Below are 6,603 nucleotides of genomic sequence, written 5' to 3'. Positions count from 1 at the left end.
CCAATATTTAAAACATTAAAAAGTTTTCTGATTCCTCATTCTAGTTGACTCTGATCCATCCCTACCCCCACCCCACAATTCCTCAGGTTCTTGCCCTCTGCAAAATTTCTTGTACTTGTCTAGATGCTACACCCTCACCACCACCCCTAAAATAGAAGCTCCATGAAAGCAGCAACTGCTTCATTTTTCTTTGTATCCTCAAGGCCTAGTGCACAGTTTGCACTTGACACATTTTCATTGAATGGAGAAGATACGTTAGATAAGTAGATCATTTCCTAAATGAATCTGGCCATGGGAACACTGAGCTTTGAATACACTTTTGAAATTCATTCATGCCCACCCGGGGATATGGAATATTCCAGCAATAAAGGGCAGTCAGAGAAACATGAGAGCCTGGTATAGGAAGCAGCTGATTTTCATCCTGAACTACTATATATAATCTATGCAAATGTTTCATCTTGGAGTGAAGGTTACCCTGGGTTCTATGCCAGTGGAGTGCAAACTCTAACGGGTTCCATGAAGCTAAAAGAGGCTTCAGTTGTGGTCATAGCAATGGTCTGTTTCTGTCATACAATGACCAATTCTACAGTAGTTAAGTTTTGTGAGGCTCAGCACCAAACGATAACTTTTTTTAACTACCCTAGCAACCCATTGGTCCACATACCAAGCGCATGGAGAGGCTGGAATCTTTGTTAGGGGAGGGAGTACTCTCAGTGTTGAAACTAGTTTTCTGAAGCATTAAAGAAAAGGGAAAACATTGCTAGTGCCACAATTTTCTCACTCACCATTTTGTTCATTATGTCTCATTTAAGGGTTCCATAGAACTCTGGAAAATGCTGATTGTCATGCTTAAGACTGTGGCTAATTTACCACAAGTGCTGGCACAAAGCCACCTTGTCTGACTTGTTTCCAACCACTCCTTGGTCTGAAACGCTTGGGGTTTTTCCCCCTTTTTTTCATGCTCTAGCAGGTCTAGAGGATGATAGAAAAGAAAAATAACTGTCCCAAAGTACTTCATCTCACATTGACTGGTTCATTTTAGTCATATTGCATGTAGAGAAATCACATCATGAACTTTCGGTCTAAACAATCTCTCAAATCAAGGTCCTGAACTTTACATTTCACTTCTTTTTTTTTAGTTAAATATATATATATATATATATTTAGTTTACAACACTCAGTTCCACAAGTATTTGAGTTCTAAATTTTCTCCCTCTTTTCTTCTCCCCCCAAGATGGCATGTGATCTGATATAGGTTCTACACATTTCACTTCTTATAAAAAACACAAATAGACTGTTTCTCCTCCTGGCTTTGATAGGAATGTCTTTGGATGAGGCATAATTCTCTTATAACTTTGATATTTGAAACACTAAGAATAAAATTAGGCTGTGTTCCAGTGAATAAAAGCAGGGGCGGGGTAGAAAGTTTATTAAGAGTTCTCTTGGACCAGACATTTTCTCCAGTCCTCCCAAATCAAGAATTATATGCAAGAGGGAAACTAATTGCAACTGTATCCACAGGCAGCGGTGTCCTCGTAAATGGTTAACAACTTGTTCTCTGAAAAAAAAATGTATGTACAAGACACTTTTAAGTTTAATCTTTATTATTAACATTTCTCCATCACTTTCCTAAGTCTAGAATCATCAACAAAGCAATGAATCAAGCCCTAATTTGTAGCTTTTATTGATTTACAAGGTGTAAATGCTCACACTGAAAATTAAGTTCTCTACAATTTGTTCAAGGTAGCTCCAGTGCACCCCTGTAACCACAGGCCAAGACACCAAGAGTTCTCACTAGGTAACAACCTGATGAATTAACATTGGAGAGGGCTAATATCTAATCTCAAATATGCCCATTCAGCACCTCTTCCCTCATCATCCCTCATGCTCTGGCATAGCAGCACAACCCCATTTATAGACTTGTGCTCTGGGATCAAGTCAGCAATTTCTCTGCTGAGGATGTAGTCTCTTTGGCCACACCCTGTCCCTGCCCTCATCCTACCATTCTGTGACCACTCAACTCTTCCCATCATCCCTCTACAGAGGAGGTGGAGATATAATAAAGTATAAGGATGTTTTGTCTAGGGCAGCAGAGTGCTGCTATATCAGCACTCTAGAGAATTAAAGAACAGAGGGAATTGGAACAGTGCATCAGTATACATGGGGACTGCACAAAGGCTAAAGGGAAGGGGACTAAAGTCCAGCGAGGGGCACTTCTATCACTCTGGAAGTCATTTGAGGCAGAGATTAAGGCTGGTCCAAGTGAAATCCCTGATGCAGGAGGAGGTTGAGATTGCTTTGAGGTCCAGCCCTTGGGGGATCTTCCATGAAAAGAAAGGAGTTTGAAAATGAGTGATGGTATTGATTGCAGTTCCAAGGGATCAGGGGCCTCTCCTGGGTGAGGATCAGAGTGCAGATCAAAACAGCAGTAACCATGTCTCTCCCTAGATCTTACCACCATGGAAGCACCAAAAACTTTCCCTATCCTAGAACTAGCTCTGAAAACAGCAGTGCAAAAAAAGCCTAAAGCTTAAGACAAGCTCCTTTCCTCCCCCAGGCTGGGAACAGAGCCCAAAATTATCTGACATAAAAGAGGTATGTAAGGAAGAACTTTTGTAGTGGAGGGGAAACTGGTAGGCGGGAACATCTAAATCGGTTCAAAAAGGGAAAATATATGTTCATATTCAATTGGTAATAGAAATCTATATTATCCAACTGGAAAGTAGAAGGGAAGGGGATAAGATGTTAAAAGGGAGGGAAGAAGGCAGTGGTCAGAAGCAAGACAGACTTCAGAGGAGGGACAGGATAAAAAGAGATAAAGATAAACAGAATAGGATGAAGGAAAATGCACAATTAGCAATCATCACTGTGAATGTAAGTGGGATGAACTCTCTTAAAAACTGAAGCAAATAGCAGAATGGATTAGAAACCAGAATCCAACAATACATCATTCATGAGAACTACACTTGAAACAGACACACATAAACACACACACACACACACACACACACAGAGTAAGTAAAAAAAAAGTAAAAGTAAAAGAGGCCAGGGGTAGTAATCATAATCTCAGACAAAGCAAAAGCAAAAATTGACCTAATTAAAAGGGATAAGCAGGGAAACTCCATCTTGCTAAAAGGAACCACAGACAATGAAGTAATATCAATACAAAACATATATGCACCAAATGGCATAGCATCCAAATTCTTAAAGGAAAAGTTAAATGAATTACAGAAGGAAATAGAAAGTAAAACTATATTAGTGAGGGACCTCAACTTTTTCCTCTCAGAGCTAAATAAACATAAACTAAATAAAAAAGAAGTAAACGAGATGTATAGACCCTTAGAAAATTTAGATGTGATAGAACTCAGGGGAAAACTGAATGGGAATCGAAAGAAGTATTCCTTTTTCTCAGCTGTACATGCTACCTTCAGAAAAACTGACCATACATTACTGCATAAAAACCTCACAACCAAATCCAGAAAAACAGAAATATTAAATGTACCAGGACCACATGGATTCACAAGTGAATTCTACTAAACATTTAAGGAACAATTAATCCCAATACTATGTAGACTATTTTAAAAAATAGGCAAAGAAATAGTCCTATCAAATTCCTTTTTGGACACAAAAATAGGATACAGGGAGAACAAAAAACAGAGAAATAAAACTATAGCTTTATTTCCTTAAAGAATATCAAGGCAAAAATTTCAAATAAAATATGAGCAAGGAGATTATAGCAACATATCACAAAGATCATCTACACCATGACCAGGTGGGATTTATACCAGGAATACAGGGCTAGTTCAATATCAGGAAAATCATCAGCATAACTGACCACACCAATAACAAAAAGAACAAAACAGGTGCAGAAAAGACCTTTGAAAAAATATAGCACACATTCCTATTAAAAACACTAGAAACCACAGGACCAAACAAGAGATAGAGGAAATTATAGAAGGTAAAATAGATAATTTTGATTACATGACATGAAAAGGCTTTTACACAAACAAAACCAATTCAACCAAAATTAGAAAGAAAACAGAAAACTGGGAAAAATTTTTTGCTAGAAATTTTCTAATAAAGGTCTTGTTTCTCAAATATATAGGGAACTGAACCAAATCGATAAAAATAGAACCCATTTCCAGGTTGATAAAAGACCAAAGAATATGAAACGGCAGTTTTCTGAAGAAGAAATCAAAACTATCAATCATCACATGAAAAAATACTCTAAATCACTAGCAATTAGAGAAATGCAAATTAAAACAACTCTGAGATACCACCTCACACCTATCAGATTGGCTAACATGACAGAAAGGGAAAATGACAAATTCTGAAGGAGATGTAGAAAAATTGGGACATTAATACATTGTTGGTTGAGTTGTGAACTAGTCCAATCATTCTGGAGGACGATTTGGAACTACGCCCCAAAGGGCTATAAAACTGCATATCCTTTGACCTAACAATACCACTACTAAGTCTGGTTCCCAAAGAGATCGAAGAAAAGGGGAAAAGACCTATTTGTACAAAAATATCTACAGCAGCTCTTTTTGTGGTAGCAAAAAAGTTGGAAATTGAGGGGATGCCAATCAATGGGGGAATGGCTGAATTGTCTGAATGATGGAATACTATTGTGCCGTAAGAAATGATCTATAAGGAAGACTGGTAACTATGGAGGAAATTTCATCATCTGGGATGTTCCTGGTGCTGCTTCTATTTAAGGTCACCTTTTTTACATTGAGAGACCCATTGTGAACTGTAAAGACTTGGCATTGCTGAGCACATAGACCCTATCACTTAGATCCAGGACTTGGGCCATCCCTTTATGGCTGTCCAAGTAGTGTTCCCCAGCCCAGTTAAACACTTTCGCCTCTCCCTTGCTGCCATACAGAAAGGCCCCTTTTAACAATCCCTTGATCCTCCATACCCTCCCTGGGGAGAGGAACGTACAGTGGTTCCTGGGTGTTGTACTGGCAGCATCATAGAGATGCCAATCATTTTTACATTCTGGCAAGTAATGGGCTACAGTGGTTATGCTTTTTGCCATTCCACAGGACAATACCCACTTATACCTCTGGCCAGCCACTACTATTGGGATCCAATCCACTATCTACTGCCATTGGGACCTCATCTCTGTCCACTGATCACTGCTGTCTGCTGCTGTTGGGGCTCACATCTGTACCTGCTGCCCCGATCAGTCCCCCTAGGGTCTGTGTTTGTGTCTGCTGCCCCTCAGCCAGGGTCAACTGTCATGAGGCGGGCCTAAGCTCCGCTCTAGTGTTGATTTGGATCTAAACGCTATGACCCAGGCCAACTATGGCATGTCTGACACTTCCCAACTAGGCAGAAGGTTGCTTCGAACCTGGTCAGCCACTGCCCTCCTGTGTTTGGCAGCAACACTTCAGATGCTACTTCTCTTGGTGTTTGACTCTTGCTCCTGCTTGGAACAAAGACAAAAAGCAACCCAAGAATTACCAGGGTCAAAAACTCCTCTGGTACCGTATGTGCTCACTTTCCCATGTACAAGCAGTAGACTTATCTGCTGGAGTTGGAAAAAAATTTCGTAGAACCTGAATTCTGGTCCCTTCCAAGGCGTCTCACCGGAAATTCCAGAGAGTGAGAATTACAGTTCTCAGTGCATGGATGAGAGTGACTGATGCATCGTTCTGACTGTCCTCAGCTAATTAAACGGAGGTGGTGGGGTGGTGAAATCAGTACATCATTTGTCCAGATCCCCAGGCTCAGAAATGTCTTTGGGCTCCTGGAAAGAACTATCCATTTAAGTGTCTCCCCCTATGGCTTGCACCAAAGAACCACAAAAAATAAAAGTAATTTAAAAATTTGTATTGGCAAAATTACAGTTGTTCTCCCAAATTTCAAATAAAACTCAAACAAATTTCTTCATCACATTTGCTAGACAATCCTAAAATTCCAAAGATATGCTTAAGTTTATATTATCTCACTGTTGGGGTCCCTACTGTCACCCTCAATGGCAATAAACAACCACCATTTCTAGAGGCATCACGCAAAGCAGCATAAGAGGCCAACCCTCCAGTCTCCCCACCACACACACCTTCTTCAGCACTGCGCTTTTCCCACTCCTATGAGCTCATTATGTTCTAGTCCCCTAAGACTAGGGTGATTTTTCTAGGCCGGGCCTGACTCAAGCCAGTCCCTTGGTATAAAAGGAGTCAGGTACAGGTCCTTCAATAGTTAACAAAAAGAGATTTGCTGAGACGTAGCGAGAGAAGGATATTTAATAAGGACAGACCTTGAGGACTCCATGAGTGACCTTATGCTCCCTTATATGTTGTGGACCCGATTCATGGGCCAGCATCAAAGCAGCTCTGGAGCTCCTGGTGGCTGCTTTGTACTCAGTGATCAGAACCTGTAAGCCCCTAAGTCAAATCTCAAGGAATATCTCAGTACTTTTTAAAGAAAAACGAGAGGAGATCAGAATATTGCTCCTACTGGGCCTATGGCAGTGAAGATCAAAATTCAACACCAGTCTTTTCATCCCATGCTTTTCTTGCCCGTGTGTCTTTATACTCAAACAAACATACAGATGCACAGAGAAGAATGGCTCAGGATGAAAAAAGACTTTAA

Source organism: Trichosurus vulpecula, chromosome 9 (assembly GCF_011100635.1).
Source record: "Trichosurus vulpecula isolate mTriVul1 chromosome 9, mTriVul1.pri, whole genome shotgun sequence".
Taxonomy (NCBI): domain Eukaryota; kingdom Metazoa; phylum Chordata; class Mammalia; order Diprotodontia; family Phalangeridae; genus Trichosurus; species Trichosurus vulpecula.
Note: the sequence above shows the minus strand (reverse complement) of the source record.